The following is a 15,056-nucleotide window of genomic DNA, read 5'->3' on the forward strand; positions in this document are numbered from 1 at the left end:
CAAGCTTCCATGGCGTATTTGGGCTGCCTAGCAGCTCTGAGGTGTCTGTCCACCTCCTTTATGCTACAAGTGTGACACCGACCCCCAGACAAGTTACGTGACTTGCCTAAGGAGGTACAGCAATTTAGTTAATCTCTGCTCTAGATCCAGTTCCCCCTCTCTCCGTCCACGGCATCCCTCCCATTAGAGCACTTATACCCTGGGGCTGTGCAAGGGTGGGCTCTAGGGCCTGTAGGTTTATTCTTTCATCTCCAGAATTTCTTTCAAGTAGACTCACTCTGTGAACACTGGGGCCAAAGTCATTTTCTGAAAAGATGAGACTTTTTTAGATAACAGAAATTGAGGAAGGTTTTTTTGCTCATCAAGGAGGTAGAACATGATCTGGGCCTCGGCATTTGGTGTGATTTGGTTAGTGATAAAAGTGGGGAAGGCAGGAAGGAGGGCGAGGGCTCACCACCCCGCAACTCTGGGTGGGGGCTTCCTGTGCACTAGCTATGAGGGCTAGGCTGAGCGGGGGCAGGGATGGGAGGGGACTGGAACTGCTAGTCACAAGTAGGGTGACAACTGAAAAAGAGGCTTATGATACTGGGAGAAGAGACCAAGATGAGATCTGCCTGTAGGAAACAGACCGAGAAGAGGAAATGGAGGCTCGCTCAGGCTTTCCATGCCAATTTCTTCTTCCTCAGTCTCCTTTTGATCTCTCCCATTCTCTCCATGTCCATATCCAGGGTTTGGGGCACTATAGACAATTCTCTGTGTTTGCTGGTCCCCGTGGTCGACTACTTTTGGAATGTGTGGTATAGCTCTATGGGAATTTGTTGAACCCATGTTATAGACAGAATGACCTTTTTTGTTAGTATGGACTCTACAAAATTTGCAAATCTGCTGGGGTTTTGTGTGTGTGTGTGTGCCAGTCCAGGTGTCCAGTGAGCTCTTAAACTGTACCCTTTTAATGGACATGCATTAGAAACCGAGTGGCCCTTCCCAGGGATTTTTGCATTTTAAAGAATCTTGTCTGGAACTGGGGATATCATGCCCCTTGTCTTGGAGAGGGCCATCTTCCAGGCTTTTCCAGCCACACCTTAGCAGATGCAAGCTTGTTATTTCAGCACAGTGACTGGCTGGCATGGCCGGCACGGAGGCAACTGGCTTGGTTTCCATTACTGTACTTCTGAACAAGTACTTTCTAATAAATTGGAATGTTTTTACTCTCTGGGTGAAAAACGGGTTACATATTTCCCAGACTAAACTGAAAATAATATAAAATAGTACACCCAGACCATCACTTGGGCATCATGATTAATTTCCCCTTGTCTTTGTCCAAAAATAGCACTTTAAAAAGGCCGGTCAATTTGGCTGTACTAAAAACAACGAAAGTTCAAAGGAAATGTTCCACACATCAAAAAGCCATAATAAAGAATACTTGGCAGACGGATATTGTTGTAGAATAATTCAAAAAACAGGATACTAATTAATTCTTTTTCTTGAAGCTAAAAAATATGTAGCTCTTTCATATGGTAAATTCCCTTGGTAGATCCACTGAAATACAATATTAGAAAAACCAGTCTCTGAGTTTCACCATTTTCTCCTTTGCACTTTTTTTTTTCTTCCTTTTTAGGGCCACACCCATGCCACATGGAAGTTCCCAGGCTAGGCGTCAAATCGGAGCTGCGTCCAACAGATCCAAGCCACATCTGCAACCTACACCACAGCTTGTGGCAACACTGGATCCTTAACTCCCTGATTGAGGCCAAGAATCGAACCTGTATCCTCATGGATACTAATCGGGTTCGTAACCTTCTAAGCCACAAAAGGAACTCCTCCCCTTTGCCCTTATAAGTTAGTTCTCTTCTACCCATACATAAGGAGGCTCAGAGAAATCTAGATAATGTCATTAAACAATGCACCCGCCATTTGGCTTTGGTGGTCACCAGGCTGAGTCAGGGGAAATACCACCCACACACTGAGAAATCTACCTTCATCTGGGTGACTGGAAGAAAAAGCTTTTTTATTTCAAAGATAATTTATGAAACAGATGATATGTCTGGGGATCGATAGAAGTTTTCTCTAGTCTCTCCTTTTGGGGCTCCTGGCCATTTTTCTTTAATATTAACTAGTTTTGCTTGTTTGCTTGTTATTTAACTTTTTTACTACTTACTATAGATGACCTCTCTATCCCCTCTTGTTTCTCAGCAAGAAAATTTATTCATTCTTTGGGCATTAATTAATTATTATTATTTTTTTTTTCAGGGCCAGACCTGTGGCATATGGAAGCTCCCAGCTAAGGGTCAATCAGAGCTACAGCTGCCAGCCTACACCACAGCCACAGCAACTTGGGATCTGAGCCAAGTCTGGGACCTAAACTACAGCTCATGACAATACCAGACCCTTAACCCAATGCGCAAAGCCAGGGATTGAACCCTCATCCTCATGAATCCTATTCTGGTTCGTTAACCTCTGAGCCTCGAATGGAACTCCTTAATTAATTAATTCTAAACTGATTAGTCTTAGAATATTTAAGAAACACTGCTGTTCTGGAGGTCTGAAAAATGCAAATATGAGTAATAACAATTGTAGCCAAAATTTAATGGGTTCCTACTATGTGCCAAGCATAGTCTTAGGCACTGGGTATTATAGCAATCATGAAGAAAGAGCTCACCATCTAACAGGACAGATGAGAATGAGTAGGAATGAGTATTTTATAGGGTAGCTGCCATGCAAACAATGGGGGAGTTCAAAGGTGAGAAAGATTATGGAAAACTCAGGACATGAGTGAAGGAAAGAATTGGACCTTGAAGAACTGGTAGATTTTGGACAGGCAGGGAGGAACATAGGGACCAACTTGAGCAGAATCGAACACATCCTGGGTGGAAAATGGTGGAAAATATGGGTCATGCTCCTCAGTGAATAACCTGTCTTCCTTGGAGAAGTGTTTGGTGGAGGTAAAACTGCACCACCATGTGGAGCCCACAAATTGGAAAACAGTCAGTAGGTGTGAGGATGCAAAAGGCCAAGGGAGCCAAGACTGTCCAGAAGGAGAGAGAGGGTGCATCAGTCCAATCAGCAGAAAGTCGCCATTCGATGTAACTGAAGGGTGTTTGCTGGGTTTGTGAATCTGCGCGTCATTGGGAACATCTGCCAGTGCAGTTAGAGTGAGTGTCAGCCTGCTGTGTAATTAATTCAGCGGTTTGAGAGGTGAAGGGAGGTTAAAGAAATAGAGTAATGTGTTTTAGTAAAAATCTGGGAATTTAGAAGATCTTTTTTTGTCTTGCTAAGACTCAATTAATCAGAATTTCTGCCTTTCTCCCTCCTTCCCTCTTCCTTCCTTCCTTCCTTCTCTCTTGCTAGACACAGCCAAAGAAATAAAATTTCCCTTGTCTTCAGCCTAGCAGTAAACAATTTGTCTGGCACAGACTATGCCCTTAGTACAAATTTGTTGACCTGCTTTGAAGTCACCATGTTGCTTTTCTCTACTTTGGCGCTTTACATAAAACATGGGAGTAGTAAACAGCATGACTTGAGTGCCAGGTTTTGCAGGGACGGGTTTAGAACCCCAAAGGCTTGGTAGGTGACCTTGTAAGTGTTGACTCTCAGCCCCAGTTTACTCCATCTGTATACTTCCTTCTTTCTGGGGCTGTTGTAATCACTGCACTTAGTCAGTATAGATATTATTTGGAGAACTTTACATATGAAGGATGAGAAAGATAGGATGGGAAAAAGAGGGAAACTCAGGTGAAGAGAGTGTTTTTAGTGGTGAAAGAGACTTTACTGTCTTTATGGATTAAAAGTATGATAAGGACCTAAAAGGAACAGGGTCAAAGATATAGGAAAGATCAAGGATTTTTGATGAAACAAAGTCTCAAAGGAGGCAGGAGGGAGTCAAAGGTATGGTTTGGGGGCTGACCTTGAGTTTGCCCTTGAAAAAGAGGGAGAGCCTTCATCCCCTGTGACAAAGAGGAGAAAGAATGAGTGGGGATGAATATAACATTTGTAGAGGAAGGCTGGGCAGTTGGAGATCTCCCCAAAGCCTCAGCTTTCTCAGCGAGGAAAAGACAAAGTTCTGTTCTGCTGAAAACGAGAAGCCTGGGGCCAAGCAATGACCTTCAGGATAAAAGTAGACGTGCTGTATTGCTACTGAGGGGATGTTGGCGAAGGAGATTGTGGTCAAATAGGAACATGAGTGAGCCGCGTTGAGGATTCAGCAGGCAGAGATCTGTGTTTGCAACAGCACCTGCCTGTTTAGAAGCCTGAGTGTCTAGGAGGAGATCAACATTACAGCACTGGATCGAGGGTTGCAGTTGTTCCGGGGGAGCAGTGGAAGGATAGAAGTGAAATAAAGTAGAGTGTAGTGGTGAGATGGTGCCCAGCAAGGATGCGACAGCAGGAGGAACCAGTAGGTCCATGGGAGGATGGCCAGAGGGGGCTGGAGACTTGAAGCTGGGTTTTTGCACTTACGTTCTCTATGGAGTGCAATTTAACTAATGCACCATCTTGGGTGTGGTTCTGGAGTGGAAGTGAGGGCAATTAGAATGAATGAGGTCAAGGAATGGTAAAGCTGGGATGTTGGCTGTGAATGTTGAAACCTCCTAGGATGATGGTAGGATTTGGAGGGGAGAGCAAGCCTGTATCATTGAACAAGTATGAGGGTTGGGGAGCAGAAGGTCAGTAGATAATTGCTACCAGACTCTTTTCTCTAGTTTCCCTGATCATGTCATGCTGGTGCTTAGGAATTTATAAGAAGTCTCTAAGTCCTATCAGATTGAAATCTGAATTGATCAGACTGGTCTGTAAAAGCTGGTTATTAACAGTCCCCCGTCCCCTGCAGCTGTTGAAGCTTGTTCCATGTCCCTCAACATGAGCTTTCCCATCCAATCAGGTAGTCTGCTGCCTCCCCATCCCTGACCCAAACACTCACACATACAACCTCAAATACTGTCGCCATTCCAGTGCTTTCCCCCTTAGGTTTCTTTGTATTCCTTCCACCATAAGACTACTATAAGACAGACATTGGGGGTCTTTAGGAAAATTCAGGACCCTGTGTTTGTCCTTGTTCTATCTATCCTATACTTTGCTCATATACTAGTCAATATTTCTTTTTTCCTTTTTTTATTAAATACTTCATTTTTATAGCAGTTTTGGGATCACAGCAAAATTGAGAGGAAGGTATGGTGATTTCTCCTCTGCCCTCTGCCCACACTCTATTATAACCTCCCATATTATCACCATCCCCCACTAGGTGGTGTATTTGTTACAACTGATGAACATGAAGAGACCCATCACCAATCACCCAAGGCCTGGAGTCTACCTTAGGGTCCATCTTTGGTATTGTACATTCTATGGGTTTGGAAATGGATAATGACATGTCTTTACCATTATTAACATCTTACAGAGTATTTTCACTGCTCTAAAAATCCTCGGGCTCCTCTCAGTCATCCCTCCTCCAAATATCGTTAAGAACATGGAAGCTCATCTTCTCTGTGAAGTCTCTTCTAATTAATCATTTGCTCCCCAACACTTGTCTTTCTCCAATCCTGAAATCCTACATATTTTCGGTAGAATTGTAAACTATAGTTCCCATGCAGACATGTTCCCCAAATGGTTTATGTACTTGTATCCAAAACAACTTGGGAGAAGGGGTTGTAGCTTCTGCTTCTTTCATGGGCCTCATTGTACCCATGAAAGGGGTTAGGAATAGCATCTTTAGTCTACTGGAAACTGATGATTAATCTCAGTTCTAACGTTTATACCTTTTTTTTAGGGCTGCGCCCGTGGCATATGGAGGTTCCCAGGCTAGGGGGTCCAATCGGAGCTGTAGCTGCTGGCCTATACCACAGCTAGAGCAATGCAGGATCTCATCTGCGACCTACACCACAGCTCACAGCAACGCCAGATCCTTAACCCACTGAGCGAGGCCAGGGATTGAACCTACATCCTTAAGGATGCTAGTCAGATTCGTTAACCGCTGAGCCATGATGGGAACTCCTATATATTTTATGATACAGTCATAAGATGAATGTTTCGTGTCTGCAAAACCCTTCAAACGATATAGAGAATGTGTAAGTTCACAGTATGCACTGTGTTATTGAGTTAACAGTAATGGCCCCAAATGTTTACAGTGATATTCCTTCTACAATAGTGTGATTCTGCTTGTCATCTTTAGCAAGAGATGTCATAACTCCATTGGGAATGGTGATATTCAGTTCAGATGGAATTACTTAGCATAACCAAGCATAATAGGCATAGCCTACCGGAGTACATTACCACTTTTCTCTTTGGAGATGGCTTTACTTTTCCTAAGTGATTTCCACTTGTCACACTGCGAGGCTTCCCATGGAATCTCTGTGCTGCTGAAGAATGAAGCTTTTAGTTACTCTGCCTGGCTTGTAAATTGATGACTCACCTCTGTCTTTAGAATCTCGGGCTGAGGTCATTCCTAGTGAGGCTGCCCAGTGAAAGCTCACACCATCAAAGTGGTCAGCAGGCTGAGAATGGTATGTCTTTGCTAAGTTTAGGAGGCAGCAAAGAGACAGGTTGCTTTCCGATTAAAAATCATGACCAGATCTGATTCTCTCTTGACCATGATGCTTCAGAATCTCATGTGTCCACTAGTATTATTGGTATTTTGGCAAAGAGCTTTGGTGTCTGATTTTCATTGGTCGGGCTAAATATTTTTAGTGCTCCTAATAGAAAAATAAAGATGGCTTCTCTTTGTAGTTGAGAATAAGGTCCTCATTGGCTCTACAAGGGAGAAGCTTTATTTTACTGAGAAATGTAAAAAAAAATTAGTAAAGAAAATGTCCCATGAAATAAATCTTTTTATGATTTTATGAAACTCTGGACAAGGGAAAATACTACATACAAGATGCAGAGTTCTCCCCTAAATGCCTTTAGCCTGTAACTTTTTTCAGTGAAAATGGTCTTGATTACTTTGGTAAACAAACTACAATTAAATATTCAACTTACCTCAGTTAATTGGGTATGCGCTCTTGTTACATGGAGCTGTTTTTTAAGTGGATTTAGAGTATGTACAGATAACTGTTATGAGAACTGTATGCTGAATGGAATAGGATTTGGGCATAACAGATTTGTGATTCCTGAAGGACTTCTAGGAGAGTTGTCAGGCAGAATACTGCCAGGTCTGAAGCTCAGGGGAGAGGTAAGCTCTAGACTTGTGGTGTCCAAAAGAACTTTCTACGAAGAAGGAAATATTCTATATCTGTGCTGTCCTATATGGTAGCCACCAGACACATGTGACTTACCATTTGAAAAATAGCTAATATGGCTGCAGAACTGAATTTTAAATTTTATTTAATGACCACTAATTTTAATTTATAAATTAGCAATCACTAAATAAAATGTAGCTAGTGGCTATAGCGTGAACAGCATGGATATAAAGAAACAAACACAGCACTCAACTGAAGAGACAGTATTGGAGCCAAGGAATAGGGAATAAAAGGAAAAAGTCAAGTCCAAAGACAGACCCTTAGAGAATGGCTATGGTTGAGAGGGGGAGGGGGAAAAGAACTGGCCAAAGAGGAAGAGAGGACATAATTGAAGAAAAAGGAAGACAGACCAGATCCACAATGAGCCATGGAGCCAGGGAGGAGAACCTCAGGAAGAAGAGCTTTAGGGTTCTCAATGCCAAGTCAGAGGATGGGAGCTGAGAACAGCTATATACAGAGCTGGCTTTTAAAATGTGCCGTCTCATGAGTCCCCTAGGTGGTTCAGCAGGTTAAGGATCTGGTGTTGTCCCTGCAGTAGCTTGGGTCATTTCTGAGGTGCAGGTTTGATCCTTGGCCCAGGAACTTCCACATGCTGTGGGCACAGCCAAAAAAAAAAAAAAAAAAAAAAAAAAAGTGCAGTTTCAAAGAAATGGTGACTGCTGCCATCAGCTTGCTGGTGTCCAGAAGTGCTTGGGCAAACTTTGCTCTTGAGAAGTTTGTGGTAGAGAAATATGGCAGGGCTGGATTTGAGGGCATAGTAAGGGAGGGGAAAGTTTTCCATTTGTCTGCTTTTGTCCTTTTTGGAAGGGTGCACTTGAATAGGTTTTAGGTGTTAGCCATAGAGTCTGCCTGAGCAATCCCCTCCCCTTGCCCCCCTTTCTTTGATCTTCTATCTCACTTAGGAGAGTGAAATCTTCTCAACAACTCTCCATCCCAAATCTCAGTTTTTTGCCTTCCCTTTCACCCCTCCCCTCGTTACTATGACAGAAGTATCCCTTTTTATCAAGGTTCTGTTGACTTGACCCCACCTTCTTCCCAGAGTCATTTACACACCTCTTAATCCTTCCTCCCATCCCTGAATCTCCCTCTCTCCTCTCTCTGCCTACTCTCCTGTGGTCTTTGTCTCCAGCTTGTTGGAAGCATGGATGACGTCCCCACATGAGGAGCTGGATCGGCCAAAGCTCTTGGGGTTCTTTAGACATGGCTTTATCATCCGTCAGCAAGGTCTTTGTCACCCAGGGGATCTAGACATGGAACATTTCAGACACTTTTCTAATCTTCTCCTAACTACATGTCTCCTCCCCTTTTCTCCTTTTCCCCTATCCAGGTTCCCATATCCTCACAGAGGTAAATTCGTCTCTATCATTTTCTATATTATATTTGACTCTTTTGAAGAAAACTTCAACTTGTCCATGTTTTTTGAAGAATGATTCTCTTTTTTAAGTTATTTTTGCCTTCTGATGATGTATTCTCTTTATTATTTTTAAATTTAATGTTATTGGAGTACAGCTGACTCACAACGCTGTATTAGTTTCAGGTGTACAGCAAAGTGACTCAGTCATACATATAATTACATCCATTCCTTTTTCCTGTAGAGGTTATTACAAACTATTGAGTAGCTTTTCCTGTGCTGCACAGTAGGTTCTCATTAATCATTTCCTTTATACAGTAGTGTGTATATGTTATTCCCACCACCCAGTCCCCCCCGCCCCGATTCCTCCCTCCCCTCAAAGGTTTCATATATGGTAACCATAAAATAGGTTTTGAAATATGTGACTTTGTTTCTGTTTTATAAATAGGTTCTTTTGTATCATTTAAAAAATTAGATTCTACAATAAGACTGATTTTAAATTACAAACTCTCAAAGGACAGAGTCAGTCTGTGAAACACTTGATAAATGCTTTTTCAAAAATTACTTTGTAGTTCCCATTGATAAATATAAAGACTGCTTAAAAAACAAAGAGTGGATTATTATTTTAATATTTTTTCTAAAAGCATTACACCTTAAATCCAGAGACTGGCTTTAGCAGAACCTTCAGGAGAGTGACCAGGAGTGAAGATGCTCCACAGAAGCATCAGGGAATGGTGAATGTTCTGCTTCCATTTTCTGCCCATCACGGTAGCCTACCCCCCCATCACTTCATGACTTTTCTTGTTGGATATGTTAAGTTGATATAGTGGCAAAACCGTCTCTCCACCAGGGACCAGATCGTACCCCTCTCTGAAAACTCTGTCACCATAATCTCCTTATTGCTGGGTAAAAGTCAGTCTGGAATGTCCTTCAGTGTGCTCCAGCCTTTCCTCCCCCAAAAGGTATATGAGGAGGTGAGTAGTGGCTCATTATACCAATTTGTTCACTTTGGGATATGTTTAAAACTTTTTCAAAATACAAAGTTTAAAAAAATAAACTGGAGTTCCCTTTGTGGTTCAGCAGAAATGAATCTGACTAGCATCCATGAGGATGCAGGTTGGATCCCTGACCTCGCTCAATGGGTTAAGTATCCCGTTTTGCTGTGGCTGTGGTGTAGGCTGGCAGCGACAACACCAATTTGACCCCTAGCCTGGGAACCTCCATATGCTTTGGGTGTGGCCCTGAAAGATAAACAAAACAAAACAAAATAACAAAAAAACAACAAAAATCAATGACAATGAAATGGCAGAAAAGAAAAATAATGTCTATATTGCCGATTTGTCCTTCCTATGCTGCCTGCAGTGTGCCAGGACCTTCATATTTGATTTCATAATCGCAATTGCCCTAAAAAAATTAGAGGGGGAGTAAATAGAAGCTTAGATGGTTCAAGTTAACTTGCCCAAGGATGCCTTAGTAAGGTGTACCATGCCTTTCTCACCCTAAAGCCAGTGCCTATAGTATGCTGTTTTTGCAGTCCAAAAAATAGCAAACTCTCTGTTCCACAGACAAGGAACAGAAACATCTATTATTTGCCAACAGAACTTTTGCCATACCAAACAACAAAATTTGAAATTTACACCTTGGGAATAATTTGGGAGGTCTCTAAATCATGACTAGGATTGATGTTTAGGTTCTTTTTAGGGCACTGCTCTATTTCTTCACCTGCAGCTTGCTCTTGTTTCATGCTTCTCGGTAGAATTACAACCTACTGAACAGTGGAAATCACTTGTAGTGAATCCACTAGTGACTGACGCTTGTGCCACTGTCCAATTGGAGATTGCAAACCTTGAAAAGTAAAGTCAAATCTTCCCTTTAAATTTAGATGCATTTTTTTTCTGGTTTATTCATTCGTCTAACACATTTTTATAGTTATTATATGTTTTTAAGGGTCAAATGCAGGACTTCACACATACCTAGACCATGGTGAATTTAAATTGATCATGCCCAAATGAGACAGCTGTCACCGTACCAGCACTGCTTATACCTACTAGCAGCTTGACCTTGTTTACAAATTCCCCAGCCAGCCTTTAACCTCTTTTTCACTCCCTTCTCTTTTCTGAGCAGGTCTAGCGATACTCCTGGAAGTCACTGGGCAAAGACTGCCCAGTGAGTAGGTAAAGAATGCCTTTTTGAAGGCACTTCCTTCCTCATCATCTTCCCTTGTTTCAGCCCCAGTGATCCTCAGGAGACCTTTCCTGGGGCAGGAGGAACAGTTGAGAGGGTTTGTTCTGGACCTCGAGTGACCTATGGCATCCTTGGGTCTGCCCCATGGGGTTCTAAGTGCAGACAGTGTGTGTAGCGTTTTGTTTTGCAAAGCTAACTGGCCCAGGTGGGATGTGAAATCTGACTTCATAAGCATGATAGCAAACAGTCCCAGACCAGCCTCAAAATACATGAGGGGCTCAGAGAGTCTTACGCTACACAGCTGTCCACACAGACCTATTTTTATCCAAACCATCTATATTTAAAAGAGGAAGCCGAGTGCTGATGAAAATTGCTGGAATCATTTCACGGTGATACTGATGCATATAGAAAAAAAGAGTATGGACTTCCCGTCATGGCTCAGCAGTTAAAAAACCAGACTAGTATCCATGAGGACTCAGGCTCGATCCCTGGCCTTGCTCAGTGGGTTAAGGATCCGGTGTTGTCACTATGGTGTAGATTGCAGATGTGACTCAGATTCCACATTGCTGTGACTGTGATGTAGGCCAGAGCTGGAGCTCTGATTCAACCCCTACCCTGGGAACCTCCATATGCCTCTGATGGGGCCCTAAAAAGACCAAAGAAAGAAAGAAAGAAAGAAAGAAAGAGTATGGACTGACTCAAGAAGGGCGCTGTTGCCTGTGTCTTTTCAGCTCACATGTAATCCCGTCTGTGAACCCAGACTTATGTTTTGACAGTGTATATATTTTTGTATTGGCAGGAAAGAACTTCTAATGACCTTTCCACAAAGAAGCCACTAATCCCTGACAATACTTACGCCCCTGTTAAACATTTCCTGATCAAAGGCCTGAAAGGAAACAAGAAACAATGTACGGGAATTTTAGTAGACTCTCTCTCCCCTGCCTTTTAAAAATAGTAAGAATGAAAGCACATTTGCAAGTCCAAGGCTCTGTGGAGAATAGTTAATTTATGAGATGAATCAGTGATCCACCAAGTGCCTGTAGGTCCCTGAGCAAGTGTAGGAAATGGTCTAGTGGACTCAAAACCGACACTTGTGCCAATGAAACTGAGTGTACTTTGAACTGTTTTTGAGCCTTAAATGAGACTGCCCTGAAGTGGCATTTATAACCCCTGTCATCTTGGAATAGTAAAAAAAAATTTAAGTGTGAGATATATAGCTATAGATATAAATATAGATATGAGCGATATATATGCTATAAATTATATATGTGTAACTTTAAATTGTCAAACTCCTTTTAAATCTGAAAACAATGTGTAAGATTAACCGTGTTGTGAAACAATCAGAATATGCGTGCCTTTTTTTTTTTAATGGAATGTAAATTTTTGGCTCTGAGTATACAGACAACAATCATTTGTGGTCAGATAAGATCACTGTTGCATACAGCGCTTGAGCCCTGAGTGCTTCTCTTTGCAATATCTGACATGACTGATTTATAGGTGGTAGTGCCCTAATATGTCAGCCTGAAGTGCCAGGGGTGCTGACTGCAGAATACCTGGGCAAAGACGCCTCCTTGGAGTTCCCATCGTGGCTCAGTGGTTAATGAACCCAACTAGCATCCATGAGGACTCGGGTTCAATTTCTGGCCTCACTCAGTGGGTTAAGGATCTGGTGTTGCCTTGAGCTGTGGTATACATTTCAGATGCGGCTCAGATCCCGTGTTGCTGTGCCTCTGGCATAGGCCAGCAGCTACAGCTCCAAATGGACCCCCAGCCTGGGAACCTCCATATGCCACGGGTGTGGCCCTAAAAGAAAAAAGACCAAAAAAAAAAAAAAAAAAAAAAAGACATCTCCTGAAAGGAAGCTTATGCATCCTGACCAAGAGGCTCTTTGGGTCACTGAAGAGTGAAGCCAGGAAGTGCCGAAATTGCCCTCCCTCCCAATCCCGAATGGTAACTGTAGTAATTGTGTAAGTGGAGAGGATGTGGGCTTCCCTTCTTCACCTTGAGGTTAGACTCAGGTGGTTGTAAGAGTCTATCTCCCCTGAGTCTCACAGCATCAGTGCCATGATCTTCATTGCATCCTCCTATTGCCCAGAGAGGGGCTTGGCAACCTGGTCCTTCCTATTACCTACCATCATATGATGGTTGATTCCATGACCAGGGAATATTGACAGGCGGTAGAGGGATACTAGCTAGGTAGTGGAGGAAGTGCCAGGCAGAGGAATAAGCCACAGGGTCCCTGACCTCAGATAACTCGACAGTCCTCACCGTCAGTGCCTCACTTCACATCCTTTCTGCCTTCATGTGGTTTCCTGCAACAGCCTCCTAACTGGTACTCTTTCCTATGGTCTTGTCACACCAAATCCTTCACATCGCAGCAAGCCCTGGCTTTTTCTTTTTTTTTTAAGTTTTTGTTGAAGTATAGTTGATTTACAATGTCATAATAATTTCTGCTCTACAACAGAGTGGTTCAATTATACACATACACATATTCCTTCTCCTTCAGACTGTTTTTCCATATAAATTATCATAGAATATTGGGTAGAGTTCCCGTTGGCCAATCATTCCTATTATACCTCAGTGTCCATATGCCAATCCCAAACCCCCAGTCTATCCCTCCCCCCACCACCTATCCCCTTTGCTAACCATAAGTTTGTCTTCAAAGTCTGAGTCTGTTTCTGTTCTACAGATAAGTTCATTTGAAACCTTTTTTTATATTCCATGTATAAGTGATACCATATGATGCTTGTCTTTCACTGTCTGACTAACCTCATTTAGTAAGCTTTCACACACAGGCATCGGCTCACCTCTTCAGGCTAATCTTTCTCTGCACCCGCCCCCCACCTCCATGCCAGTCTAAGGTCCTGTGGTGCTGACTTAACTGCAGCCTTCTGAACATTTCCTGTCTTAAATATCATTGAGAGCCTCTTCATATTGGAGAATATTCTCTTTCATCATGTATTATGCAAATGATTTAAAAGAAAAAGCATTAATATTCTACATGTTCAAGGTTGGCTGATGGGAGCAGTGCACTGATTCTGTTCATTGATTTTGTCTTATTTTATTTTTAATGTTTTTCACATGGAGTGAAGGGCATTAGTCAGGAATAGCAATTCTCCAAACACCCACTGCCAGGCTAGTGCTTAAAAGCTTTTTCTATTTCTTGTTACATACAGCTTGCTCATGTTTCTTCAAAAACTTCCTGGAAGAGAACTTCCGTTCTGTCCAGGTGTTTAGAGGTTTTTATGTTTTGATAGAGTGTCATTCCTGTACCTCTAAGGTAGAGTCTTACTGTAGTAACACGCTCAAGAATCACATTGTGATTGTAAAATGCGTATTGTGATGGAGCTGTGCTCTGATTCAGTAGTAACCCCAAGTCCAAAAATCAGACCAAATATGAAAATATGATTCTAGCAGTAATGTTTATATATTTTTAAATTTTATGTTAAAATAGTTTTGTGTGGTTTAAACCAGCAATTTTATTAGCTTTCATGGGTTTTTTGTTATGGAGGAATAATTGACATATAACTAACATGTCTGTTATATGCCAATTATTCCTCATATTATTTTAGTTTCAAGGTATGCAATGTAATGATTTGAAATTTGTTTATATTGTGAAATGATCACCATAGTAAGTCTAAGGAATTAAAATATTTAAACCTTGGAATGGTTTATATATATATATATATGTTTTGTTTTTTACACAAATGGAACATATTATATACACCATTCTGCAATTGATCTTTTGCAGATATCAAATATATCTTGAAATTTTCCCTATAGAACACAGAGAGATTTTGCTTTCTGTTTAAAGGCTGCAGAGCACATGACAGTTGGGGTTGCTTGGTGTAGTCTCTTGTGGACATTTAGGCTGTTCCCAGTCTTTTACTATCATAGTCAATGCTGCCTGAATACACTATGCATACATCTTATCACACAGGTAAGACTCAGATTGCCAGCACTGGAATTGCTGAGTCAAAGTACATTACAAATTTGTGATAGGTTTTGCTAGGTTGCCCCTTATAGGTCTGTTTTTTTGCACTGTTGACCACACATTATGTTGTCATTCGTTTTGCCAATTTGATGTTTTAGTTTCTTGGCCAGTCTGATAGGGAAATGGACACAGTTTAAATTTACATTTCTCTTATGAGCAAGGTTGAGCATCTTTCTTTTCAAATGTTTTTAGAGGTATTTGTATTCCCTTTTCTGTGATGGGTCTGTTCCTATTCTTGGTCTGTTTTTCTATTGAATTTTTTTGTCTTTCATTGATTAATAAGAACTCTTTATACAGTAAAGAA

General features: G+C 41.7%; 1 protein-coding gene and 1 long non-coding RNA gene across 5 annotated transcripts in view; both read left to right on the forward strand.

Moving 5' to 3' along the window:
• FILIP1 (filamin A interacting protein 1) overlaps positions 1-15,056 on the forward strand; it is a 211,727-nt gene that overhangs the window by 96,492 nt on the left and 100,179 nt on the right. The window lies entirely within an intron of this gene.
• LOC146406186 (uncharacterized) lies at positions 401-7,873 on the forward strand. Its single transcript, XR_014808029.1, has 2 exons — positions 401-1,715; positions 2,324-7,873. It is a non-coding gene; the product is annotated as an uncharacterized LOC146406186 (long non-coding RNA).

The sequence above is a fragment of the Sus scrofa genome, chromosome 1 (genome assembly GCF_054392235.1).
Source record: "Sus scrofa isolate SSC_HxYL_T2T_F1_AM1 chromosome 1, Sscrofa_HxYL_maternal_Yorkshire_Landrace_v2.0, whole genome shotgun sequence".
NCBI lineage: Eukaryota > Metazoa > Chordata > Mammalia > Artiodactyla > Suidae > Sus > Sus scrofa.